Source organism: Hyperolius riggenbachi, chromosome 4 (genome assembly GCF_040937935.1).
Source record: "Hyperolius riggenbachi isolate aHypRig1 chromosome 4, aHypRig1.pri, whole genome shotgun sequence".
Lineage (NCBI taxonomy): Eukaryota > Metazoa > Chordata > Amphibia > Anura > Hyperoliidae > Hyperolius > Hyperolius riggenbachi.
The window spans coordinates 95,221,608-95,233,906 of NC_090649.1; the positions used below are offsets into that span (position 1 = coordinate 95,221,608).

General features: G+C 45.4%; 1 protein-coding gene across 2 annotated transcripts in view; it reads left to right on the top strand.

Annotated features, from left to right (window-relative positions):
• The window catches only part of MBOAT2 (membrane bound O-acyltransferase domain containing 2), a 271,358-nt gene that overhangs the window by 141,009 nt on the left and 118,050 nt on the right, over positions 1–12,299 (top strand). The window lies entirely within an intron of this gene.

Genomic DNA, 12,299 nt, shown 5'->3' on the forward strand with positions numbered 1-12,299 from the left:
GAAGTACCTGCTGCTTGCTTTTTTGTCAGTTGGAAACCGCTGTGAACAACTATTTCCCACAATGCAATGAGGTTCACAGACCGGAAACTGCCAGGAAAATGGTCCTCAGTCTCCTGTGGGAGGGGCTTCACCACAATCTCAGCCATACAGAGCCCCCTGATGATCCATTTGTGAAAAGGAATAGATTTCTCATGTAAAAGGGGGTATCCGCTACTGATTGGGATGAAATTCAAATCTTGGTCACAGTTTCTCTTTAAAAGAGGAAACTAATATATGAAATAGACTCATTACATGCAAAGGCAGATATTTCAAGTCTTTATTTGTTATAATGTTGATGATTATGGCTTACAGTTTATGAGAACCCCAAAATCAAAATCTCAGACCATTAGAATATTGAGAAACTGTTCAATATTCTAGGCTGAGGCCTGGGACCCACTAGAGCATTTTTTGAGCGTTTAGGGAGCGCTTTCAATTGCTAGCCACCTTCCTAAACGCTCTGCCAATCTAAATAGATGACAGATTCCACTACAGCGATTGTGATTAAGCAAATCACAATCGCAGGACATGCAGCACTTTGGGAGCTTTTCCATTCTAATGAATTGTATAGGAGCAGGGAAATCGCTCCCAGAATTTCTTGCAAAACGCTATCACAAATCGCTAGCGATTGCGTTTTGTGCTTTCTAGTGGGTTCCAGGCCTCAAAGCATCGGAATCAGCTAATCAATCCAAAACACCTGCACATTTTACGTTGAATTACTGAAATAAATGGACTTTTGCATGATATTCTACTTTTTCATGTTTCACTTGTAACTTGCTGATGGTTTATACCTGGAGTTAATACCATCCACAATAACAGTGATCTATTTTCCACATAAATGTATGCTGTAACAGGCACATGGTTACACTACTGAAATACAAAAAAATGACATGTAGATATCAATATTGAGGACCAGTCACCAGAGCAATTTTGACCTTTTAGTGCTCCTCCCTTTCATTCACCAATAACTTTCACTACTTGTCACAACAAAACAATATATACCTTTCCCCCCCCCCCCCCCCATAATTAGGCTTTCTTTGGGTGGTACATTATGCTCAGAATTATTTTATTCTAAATGCCTCCTGTGTCTGCGTCCGTTGTGCCTAGCGAGGCATGCGCGGCAGTCAGTCAGACTTAAGGCATGGCCATGGATTGCGCTTGCGTATCACGGCCATGCGCACACTGCATGGGGGGTCACAGCTGTGCGTGCAAGGCTGTGTATGTGGCACATGCCCATTGGCCTAGTGTTTATTATTTAACGGGTGGGCCTTTTTTTAACGTGTGTGTGTGTGTGTGTGTGTGTGTGTGTGTGTGTGTTTTTCTATCTATCTATCGATCTATTTGAGATAATACCGAAAATATTGATTTTTCTATGTTCCCACCTTTACTCAGTGATACTCAGTGATACCCAGTCTCCACACTGCTCCTCTCTGGCCTAGGTTTAGCATTGGGATTGAATATAGCATTTGTTGGTCTCTCCACTGTTTGTCAGTGAGAAGGTAATTGGCCTCACAGATAATGTGCAGCTGCAATAAGCTGCTGTGTGCTACAAATGTTACCAACGCTTGTCTCCATAATCCGGAGATCCTTACAGCAGCAGCAGGACGCATTCTTCACAGCAGCGCTCACAAAAGGCGCTTTGTGCAGCGGGTGTCTTGCGATGGATGAATAGAAGCTGAGACTTGCTGGTGATTTTTATTTTTCAAATTAACCAGTTAATTTCAGATGACCTTCACATGCACGCATTGCCTCGTGGCCTTCTCAGAGGCTCCGCAGAAGTATTGACATACCGGCTTCAGTGAAATATAGTTACAGCTCAATAATTTCAGTCATGAGGACGCAGGCGGACCTGTTTAATAAGACAAAGAATGATATGCAGAGTGCAGGAACCTACTGCAGCCAATCAGCATTCATCTTGCCTTACACTTACTGCTGTAAGCTGATAATTAGATGGGCTATTGCATTGCCTTATTAAACAACAATAATCAAAATAAATAAGGTTAAGGCTAGGAACCCACTAGGGTGATTTTGATAGCGTTTTGGGATTGCCAACAATCGCCGGCGATTCCTAAAACTGCTTTGAGTGAGTGAGATGTGCAGCATTTTGACCAAGATTGTGCTTAAAGAGGAACTCCGGTACTGTAATAAAAAAGTGCTTCATTTTTACAATAATTATGTATAAATGATTTAGTCAGTGTTTGCCCATTGTAAATCCTTTTAAATCCCTGATTTACATTCTGACATTTATCACATGGTGACATTTTTAATGCTGGCAGGTGATTTAGCTGCTGCTTGCTGTTTTGGCAGTTGGAAACAGACAGGAAACTCAGTTTCTTGTGGGAGCGGTTTCACCACAATATCAGCCATACAGAGCCCACTAATGATCCGTTTGAGAAAAGGAATAGATTTCTCATGTAAAAGGGGGTATCTGCTACTGATTGGGATGAAGTTCAATTCTTGGTCACGGTTTCTATTTAATGCAAAGTATATAAAACGCTTTGTGGGGCTGAGTGATTAGCCTTTCCGTAGACTTTATTATACTTACCAGATCTCTGTATTTCCTTCTTCCGTCCGTAGCCCTGCTCCCTAAAGGAAGAGGCCACAGGCTCTTCCGTGATTGGTCATAGAGAAGTACCTATGACCTCTTCCTTTAGGGTGCGGGGCTACGGACGAAAGCCAGACATCTGACACCTGGTAAATTATAATAACGTTTATTTAAAGCAAAAAAAACACCGCGCCTTAAATCGCATCGCTGTACGGCAATAAAGGACTGCGGTTTTGCAGCCTAACAATCTCTGAGCGGCGATCGCCGATGGGAGACTGAAGGCGGGGCGGAGCTCCGCCTACCAAGCGGAGATGCTCATGGATCAGCACGCACTATCTCCAGCAAAATAGGACCGCAGGAGCTTACGCCAATCGGCGTTAGGTGGTCCTAGGGCTGCCGTCGCGCGCGCGCCCATCGGCGTGACGCGGTCGGCGAATAGTTAAAGGTCGTTCTAACTTTGCTTACCGTTTAAAGCAGAGAAGAAGTTCTGAGTTCAGTTCCTTCTACACTTACCGTGGCGAGTTACGTTGTAGAACTCTCTCCCGCTGCAGCTTGTCGCAGTGGTTATTACAGTCAATACAATACAACTGGAATGGACACAATGCCACGGAAGAGCTCCAGGAACTGCTGAAATGAAACAGAAGCTGCAGTGCGCTACTAGAGTAATCCCAGAACTGCACCAGAAGCTTTTTTTCTTGGGGGAGGGGAGGGGGGGGGTGGCTATCAATGAACTCTGATGCCATCAATGGACTCTGCTGACCAATAATGCTAAGATACTCAAGCTAGATTCTTGACCAGGAGTCTTTGAACTGCTGTCTCGACCAGGAACAGTCCATTGTAGCAGGCATTAGATCAGGGGTCAGGAACCTTTTTAGCTGAGTGAGCCATAAATGCCACATATTTTAAAATGTAATTCTGTGAGAGCCATATGTGTCAAACTGGGACAAACTGGGACAGTGAATGCGCAGCAGAGGGCTCTCGTCCCTGTTGCCATGGTGATGTGTATACAGTTGATCCACTGTGCAACGGAAGTGTCAGACACGTCTTCCGCTTCTCTTAGGTTTCATCAACATCAGCAATTTCTCAGAGAACCAGACAGGTTAAATACCGACGAACAGCTTGTACAATTAGCAAGCTGACTTGAGGGGTGATTCACTTTGTAGGAAGAGATCCCCACACTTTTGCCCAATAGGCTGCCTGTCAAATGACAGACAGCCTATTAAGCCAATCAAAGTACGGGGAACTCATCCTACAGAGTCACTGGACCTGACAGGGACACCTGGAGCAGCTGTATTCGTTTTGGGGGGAGCGAGAGTAAGTTCGTAGTGCACACTACAGCTGTAGCATGCCTACTTTGAAAATGTACTTGCGCTGCCACACTAAGCTGTACTTCTTGAGCAGTGTAGCTTAGTGAATCAACTCCTAACTGTGAGCCAGATGTAGCCATCAAAAGAGCCACATCTGGCTCCCGAGCCATAGGTTCCCGGCCCCTGCTTTAGAATGTCACAAGCAAAGTTGAAATTTACATGTGATGTCAGCAAACTAGAATTATTTACTTTGACATGCACATTTCAATAGGGCAACCTCTGCTAATGTAAATGTTATTTCATGTACTCAATTTAAAATTTAGAGCCATGTCAAGTTTGCATTTATATGTACAGTTAAAGAGGAAATACAGCCTGGCATAACATAGAATTTAAAAAACAATTTTGTATTTCCATATGATTATCCAATCTGTTCCAACATAGCACGGTAATAAAAATACAGTTCCATCAGAAAGCTGGCAAAAATAACTGTTGCTTACAATCAGTGTAGCTTGCATACAGAATCCTCCTGATGTGTCTCCTTTAACCTTCTTGGCGGTATGGACGAGCTCAGCTCGTCCATGACCGCCGAAGGGCGCCGCTTAGCCCCCCGCTGGGCCGATTTTCACTAATTTTTTTTTTTTAAACACGCAGCAAGTACTTTGCTTGCTGTGTGTTGGTGATGATCGCCGCCGATGCGCCGTTACCCGCCGCGTAACGCCCCATCCCCCCGCCGAGACCCCTGCGCAGCTTGGCCAATCAGTGCCAGGCAAGCGCTGAGGGGTGGATCGGGACTCCATCTGATGTCACGACATCGATGACGTCATAGCGATAGTCGTCATGGCGATGGGGAAGCCCTAAAGGAAATCCCGTTCAGAACAGGATTTCCTTAGGAGCGTACGCGCCGGCGGCGATCGGAAGGTATGGGCGGACGCCGCTAGCTACATGATTTAAAAAAAAAATATATATATATAATAAAAAAGAGAGCTTAATGCTATGTACACACCATACAATTTTCTGTTATGCTGGGAATACACCATGAGATTTTTTTGGCAGATAGATGGTTCGATAGATAATTTCTGACATGTCCGATCTGCTTTCGATTGTTTTTCTGATCGATTTCGGACAGTAGATCGGACAGTAGATCTGCCAAAAAATCTCATTGTGTCTTCCCAGCATTAGATTTTCTGTTAGAACTATCTGACAGATTTTTTCCTACATGTTGTAAAAAATCTACCTGGCAGGTAAATCTAACAGAACATTGTATGGAGGTACCTAGCATTGCATTTATTTATCAAAGGACTTCAATCGACTTTTTATTAAGGAATCTACTTCAGTATGGTTGATTGAAAGTCGATCGACTAGTGGCCCACACACTACAGACAATATCCTAAGCGATTCACCTTCACTAATCAATCTGACCAATGGTGTGCCTCTATGCTCTGGAAGTAAAAATTGATTGAGTCGATTGAATGACGTGTGCACAGTAGCCGATTCCTGTGCGATGGACCAATATCTTGCATCCTGCTCCATCAACTAAGCTGCTGGATTCAACATGAAATCGGTCACTTTTCATCGTTTGGGAATTCTGGAACACACTCGATTCTATGAAATTATTGAATCGAATGGTCGATCGCACAGCTAAATCGCTAGATGTATGGCCACTGTTAGAGCAGTGCAGCTTCCTCTCAGCTCAGTGATTAATAAGGCTTCAGGAAATAAAATAAAAGTAAACCTTTTCATCCTTTAGGCTTTATTTTCTCTCCTTTTTTTTTTTTTTTCTTCAATATAGTTTGTTCTCTAAAGATATTATGATGCCGCTAATGTTTTGGAGCAGTGGAAACTGTGACTGTAATTCTGCAGAATGTAACCGCTGCCATGGTAACGCTTACACCAGCACTTACCTAAATGCATACGGTTTTACCTTTTCCTCAATTACACAATGCGAGCAGTGATTGTGTGATAATCAGCAACCCTCCTGCGAGTCATCTTGTGAATATAAAATAACTAACATACAGTATTGAAGTATAATTTTGGTCTTTATACAAAAGACATTGAGGATAAGGGGAAATATACTATACCCTCTTCTCCCTGCACAGCACCACTGGTTGTCTCTGAGTATATTAAAGCGGAATGAAACCCAGCATTTCTTCTTTGCTCTAAGAAAATTATTTACAGCATATTATATACAACCAGCAATTTGTTTTTTACTAGAACAGCATTCAAAGGGTTGCACACAGGACTTGAGAGTTCAGTGCAGAGAAATCTGGATGCATCTGAACTTAAAGGATACCCGAAGTGACATGATGAGATAGACATGTGTATGTACAGTGCCTAGCACACAAATAACTATGCTGTGTTTTCTTTTTTTCTTTCTCTGCCTGAAAGAGTTAAATATCAGGTATGTAAGTGACTGACTCAGTCCAGACAGGAAGTTACTACATTGTGACCCTCACTGATAACAAATTCCCCTTTTTACCTCTTTCTTTCTCTCAGAAGCCATTTTCTGCTAGGAAGGTGTTCTATAGTTGGAATTTCTTATCAGTGAGGGTCACACTGTAGTCACTTCCTGTCTGAGTCAGGACTGAGTCAGCCACTTACATACCTGATATTTAACTCTTTCAGGCAGAGAAAGAAAAAAGGAACACAGCATAGTTATTTGTGTGCTAGGCACTGTACATACACATATTTATCTCATCATGTCACATGTCACTTCAGGTATCCTTTAAGATAATGTTATCTTGTGTTTACTTAATTGTATCAAGTAAGGAATGTGACACATTCTCTGACTGTGCAGAAGCTCCTGGACACAGAGAGACACTGAAAGCATGTCTGCCTGCAATAAATAATGAATAAAACCAGTTATGAATAAAATGCAAAGTCCGCTCTTAAAGCAAAAAACTCTACTTTTGGGAACTTGTCATTTCTAAATGAATAATACTTATGCACAAATGCAAATATGATAACCGTATGGCATATAAAAAGTAGGAAAACATGTTTTTATTGAATATTATGTCAGGGTTTTACACCGCTTTAAGAGGGCTCTCACACTACATGCAATTCTGATTTGTGATTTTGACGCATATTTTACATGCAATTCTGATCTGCGATTTTCAATCGGTACTGCATGCTGCGTTTTTTTTGTGTGTTTTTCTTGTGTTGATAGCATCAAGGGAAAATCGAAATCTCAAACTGGACTCACAAATTGGATTCGCAGTGTGTTAGAGGCCGATAGTTACACACTGGGGCATTGCAATGCACAACAGGATCACAACGAAACTGAGAGGAAAAGTAGCACCCATATGGTATGCATGTGTTGAGATGCATGCTGTGAAGCATACAGTACATGAAAAGTATGCTTCACTTTAACTGTAAAAGGCATATGTGGTCTGGATTCACACAGCGTGCTAAGCGTCATTCTGACTGATTCCGCCGCAACGCCCTGATGTAAACATTCCATTACTTTATAATTGCATCAGGTGCAATCTTTTGTATTAAAAAAAAGCCTCCGAAGAAGCAAGGCTCATCCCATTGCGAAACAGCTGTAAGGCCGTGCACCCACTGGCGCCCACAGCTGCCTCCCCACCTTCAGCAGAGCACGATAAGTACCACCTCTTCCACGGACTCTGTCCTTGTGTTTGATGTTACATTTATTGTACGCTTGCTGTGACGCATTAAAGCTACAGTGCCAGACATCCTTTGCTTTTTTTTGTATGAAGTTGTCGCAATCTTTTGTATGACAACTCATGGGAAACGGGCGTTACAATAGGGGAGCAGTCGCTGGAACTGCAGGGGGGGCAAACTACTAACCTTCCCCCTCGTAGTACTCCATCCAGATCAAGTGTTTTTGTAGCTAAAGGTATTATACGTGTGAAGATGCTGATGACCACACTTGTTTTATGACCCTTGTAAGAACAGCCCCCAGGGTGCAAGATCACCAAAGGTAGGCAAGGGAGGGGGTGTGAACATTGGGGGCCCCCATCAAAGTTTTGCGGTGGGCAGGGCATGATCTGTAGTTACATCCCTGATGGGAAAGAAGCGGTGAACTCCTTTTCCAATTCTGTGACATCCGGTGCTTATGAGCGGCACACATCAGCGTAAAGAAGGGGAATGTTTGTTTTACTTGTACCCATTCTAGTCCTGTCAACACTGGGTTTCTGCAGAAGACTGCTTTGAATGTGAGGAAGGGAGCAGAGGCAGGCAAGTATGAGTTTATTTAGTATTGTGCCTGGACTGGTACTGGTGGAGCCTATATTGGAATTGTGCAGGACCTGCACCCTGTGCGGACTGTTTTGCAGTTTGGGAGGATTTGGATGCAAGGAACACAGCAGAGTTTTTTTTTTCTTGCTCTTTTCACTTTGTCGGCTCTCCCCATCCAGGCAACTGGATAAATCTTTTCTTGTGTATTGAAACATATGGCGATAGCAAGGTGTTGTCATTTGCATGCGACACTTCTTAGACTTTGATCAGGAAAATGGCAGCTTTGCGTGGATTAGCATGTGTGACAGCAGCACCTCTTCAGTGTGAGATTTACCAACCAACAACGGCAAAAAAAGAAAAAAACCAAGGCAAATACTGTATATTCTGGCGTATAAGACTACTTTTTAACCCTTGAAAATCCTCTGAAACGTCAGGGGTCGTCTTATATGCCGGGTTTCATTGATGACGGGTGATACGCCCTATCCCGTTACCGCCTCTCAGATCTCGCTGCTGAAAACTGTAGGGAAGCGGCGCAGGCGCACATGTGCGAGATCTGAGAGGCAGAGAAGGAGGTACATAGTATAAAAGAGTGGGCCAGAAGGGTGAAAGAGGCGTGTTTTATGAGCGCAGTGCAATCTATTCTTCCATACCACTCTGATAAACAGGGAGAGTTGACCAATCCGCTTAGGGAGAGTGAGAGTTGATCAAGCCAACTAGTTAATCGCCTATATACTTGTAAGGCCTGATAGGTTATGTTCTCTATGCCCCAATCTAGTGCCGCAGCTCTGAGCTCGGCCCCACGTCTTCACCTATAGACAAGTCCCTGCTTGAACAGGACACTAAATATGTCTCCTGACTTCGGTTACCCCCAGGTCTCAACTTGCAAGGCATACAAACTGAAGTAGAGAGAACAACCACCTGCTAGGACCCCACTAAGGCTAGTAAAACAGTTCAGATACTTCATAAGTATCACACAGGGCAATTACCTTAATTCAGGAGGATGAGGCCCTCCGCGTCAATTGCCAGTAATGACAGATGTATGAGGATCAGGCAGTGAGGGATCAGGCAGTGAGGGATCCAGGCAGAGTTCATGCAAGTCCACATTGAATGTTATTCAACAGGCAGTGAATGCTCCAGGCAAGGAGAGAGTTCATGCAAGTCCACATGCAAGGTTATTCAATATGCAAGGATTACCATATTTTTTGGACCATAAGATGCTCCGGACCAGAAGACGCACCTAGGTTTAGAGGATAAAAACCAGGGAAAAAAAAATAGTAAACCTGGTGCATCCATGGTGCAGGGGCATCTTATGGATCTTCTCCCCTCCCCAATTATTATGCCCCCCCCTTGTACCTCCTGTGTCCCCTAAGTGTACCATTAGTGTCTCCCTTGTGTCCTCCTCTGTCCCTGTGTCTTCATATGTGCTCCTTATGTCCACTTAAATGCCCCCGTGTACTCTTTATGTGCCCCTGTGTTATCTAAAGTGCTCTCTGTGGCCTCTTAAGTACCCACCATGTCCACTAAAGTGCCCCCCTGTGTGCTTAGTTGCCCCCTGTGTGCTTAGTTGCCCCCTGTGTGCTTAGTTGCCCCCTGTGTGCTTAGTTGCCCCCTGTGTGCTCTTAGTTGCCCCCTGTGTGCTCTTAGTTGCCCCCTGTGTGCTCTTAGTTGCCCCCTGTGTGCTCTTAGTGGCCCCCTGTGATACCTCTTCTTACCCCTTCATTCTCAGGCACCCGTGGGGGGTTTGCAGTCTGTGGAGGGGCTTGCAGGATCCTAATCTGTTTATCCCGCGGCTGTCCCGGCCCTCTGTATAGGCGTGTTCCTGCCCCAAAACACTGCCCCCCGCCCGGGTCCTCCTCTGCCCGGTCTCCTCTGACGCCTTTCCCCTGGCTCTCTAAATGTTATGTGGGGAGTGGGAAGGCTGCCGCTTACCGCCGGATGATAGCGATGTCCTCGGTAAACAGCGGTATGCTCGCTGTTAACAGCCGCTGAGTGGTCCGGGCACAATGCTTACATCACCAAAGCGGAAGTGAAGGCAAAGAGGCTTCCGCATTGTGCCTGGACCACCCAGCAGCTGTTAACAGCGAGGATACCGCTGTTCACTGAAGACATCGCTATCATCCGGCGGTAAGCGACAGCCTTCCCACTCCCCACATAACATTTAGAGAGTCGGGGAAAGGTGTCAGAGGGGACCGGGCAGAGGAGGACCTGGGCGGGGGGCGGAGTTTGGGGGTGGGAACACTCCTATACAGAGGGCCGGGACAGCCGCGTTATAACAAACAGATTAGGATCCTGCAAGCCCCTCCACAGACTGCAAACCCCCCACAGGTGCCATAGATGGGAGGATAGGACAGCCGCGGGGACTTAAGATTTTAAGGCTGGGGACAATTTGCGGCTGGGCAGAATTTGCAACATTCGGACCATAAGACGCAGGCACTTTTCCCCCCCATGTTTGGGAAAGAAAAAGTGCGCCTTATGGTCCGAAAAATATGGTAGTTCAGGCTTACTTACAGCGTCCAGTAACGTAGCAAAGGTCGGTCCAGGCATCAGGCAAGGGTTATCCAAGAAACAAGGCAGAGGTCAATCCAGGCAGCAGGCAAGGGTATCCAGGAAACAAGGCAAGGTTTAATCACAGCAGACAGAAATCGTCAATACAAGCGAAAGGTCAAGATCCAGTAATATCAGTAAGTGAGTGCACCCAGCAACTGGCCACAGCTATGCTTATCACGGGCGATGACTGGGAGCACTCTGCAGGTTTAAATACAACTTTCAACCAATCGGTGGCCGGCCACCCTCCGCACTTCCAATCACACAGCGTTCAGCCTACCTAGGTGTCAGCTGTAATGTCAGCTGACACCTCGCTGTCAGCTGACCGGAGTCAGCTGACTATTGCTTACATTTGCGGAGTGCGTATTGTGAACGCGTCCTCCGCCTATCCGCATGTGCGGTTTATGTCTCAGCAGTGACGTCATCAGTGGGGAACAAGCGACGAGACCCGGAAGCGCCGGATTTTTTTTATTTTATTTGGTGTGCATGGGAAGAGGGGTAGTCTTATAGTAGTAGTATAGTAGCAAGTATATCCCAAACTGTATTTTCACTGGAAAAGTTGGGGGGTCCTTTTTTACGCTGGAAAATACAGTAGGTTAATCCATCTCTTATTAAAAAAAACTGACTGTATTGGTCTTTTCCCACTCCTCCAGCATGAGCAATAAGTAAACCTGCAGTCTCCAGAGCTCATTGGCTGTCAGCAGGAATTTTACAAAGTTTCACTATTGGTGGTAGTGTAGAGAAAGGGGAAGGAGGTCTTAAGACACCTCAAGGGGGAGGGATATGGAGGCCGCTAGATTTATATCCTTTTAAAAAATAGCAGTTGACTGCTGATCATTCTGGCATCAATGTCGTCTGAATCACACTCCTGAAACAAGCATGCAGTTAATGCAGTCAGACTTCAGTCAGAGCATCCGATCTGCATGCTTGTTCAGTGTCTATGCATAAAAGTATTTTAGAGGCAAAGAATCAACAGGACAGACCATTTTCCAGTTTAAAAGGAAATAAATATGGCAGCATTCATATCACCCTCACTTCAAGGTCCCATTAAAGAGAAGCCAAGGTGGTTTTGGGGGGCAGAAAGGACACAGAGGCATGTTCTCTGGCTCATGACCTGCCTCTGTGTCCCCACACTGGTGCTCTCTGCTGCCCCACCACCACCACCACTGTACTAAACCCCCCCCCCCCCCCCCGAGATTAGTGACAATATCTGTGGCTATCTTGGAGGTAAACATGTGGGAGAGGGAATCCCTGTTAAAAACACCTGCTAGGGGCGTTCCTGCAGGGTCTCCAGAGCTGCCATCGGGCAGCTTTCTCCTGGCCACGCCCCCTGCTGCTCCCCCGCCTCCCTGCACACTGTGACTGAGCGAATGAATCTCTCATTCCAGCATCGTGACCCAAAGGTCAAGAAGGTGAAAGTGGGCCATTGCGGCCCTCAGGAGCATCGGGGAGTGGTGGTTTTGGAGGCTACCTGATTCGCTCAGCCCTTCGGATCAGGTAGCCTAGTTCTTGTTTTTGCTTTTTTTTTGTTTTTTTAGTTTCACCCAACTCGGGCATACCTGTTCAGTGAACCCACCACTGCATACCTGTACTGTGAACCCACCACTGCATACCTGTACTGTGAACCCACCACTGCATACCTGTACTGTGAACCCACCACTGCATACCTG